Here is a 1057-nt window from a genome sequence, read left to right as displayed (position 1 = left end):
TACAAGTAGCAAAACTTCTTAGAACACAAGAGGCATAAATTATAAAAGAAAAACTCCATAAATTGGACCTTATCAAAATTAAAATCCATTCTTCAAAGATTACTAAGGAAATGAAAAGACAAGCCACAAGCTATGCAAAATAGATATCTAAGAAGACCAGTATCCAGAATTTTTTCAACTCTCATAACTCAATAATAAGAAAGCATACAATTCCAAATCAACACAGAAAAGGCAAAAGATTTTTAAGATACATCACCAAAGAACATATACAGATGGCAAAGAAACACACAAAAAAGATATTTTGTATCATTAATCATTAGAGATCTAAAAATTAAAACTATAATATGATAACACTATATAACTATTAGTGGCAACCAACTTATAATTGATTCAGACAAAAGTCAGCAAAAGATACCACACCTAACAAAACTTTGATACTTACACAGAATCAAATATGTCCCACAAAATCCTTGCTTTTAACTAAATATTAATAAATATAAAATATTAACAAATAAACATAGAGTACAGAAACCAGGTAGACATTAAACTAACATGACTAGTAATGGCATAAATTGATATTTTGTGTTTCCTGATATAAACAGTGAAGAAAACAGCATCACTTCTATAACTTTCCTGCCAAAAGAATGTATATTCTGAATCTAATATGGGGAGACATTAGACAATCCAGACTGAGGGATATACTACAAAATAATTGGTTTATACCCTTCTAAAATGTCTAGGTCAAGAAACAAAGAAAAGCTGAAGAGCTACCCCAAACTAAAGAAAAATAAAGAGACATGGTAATTAAATGAAACTCTTAATCCAGAACTGGTTCTCTACCAGAAATTTTGTTTTTACTGGGTTTGCATTTTGGAGTTAAAGTATTCTTGTATTGATATTAGTTTTCTGATTTTGATATATATGTATGTATGTATGTATATACACACACACACACTATATTGTGGAAAAGCAAGAAGGAGGCAGGTATTCTTGAGATATCTAGGAATAACAGCATCACATCCTCAACACACTCTCAAGTAGAAAGAAATGATATAGA

The sequence above is a fragment of the Canis lupus genome, chromosome 19, assembly GCF_003254725.2.
Source record: "Canis lupus dingo isolate Sandy chromosome 19, ASM325472v2, whole genome shotgun sequence".
NCBI classification, from domain to species: domain Eukaryota; kingdom Metazoa; phylum Chordata; class Mammalia; order Carnivora; family Canidae; genus Canis; species Canis lupus.
This window is presented reverse-complemented; position numbering follows the sequence as displayed.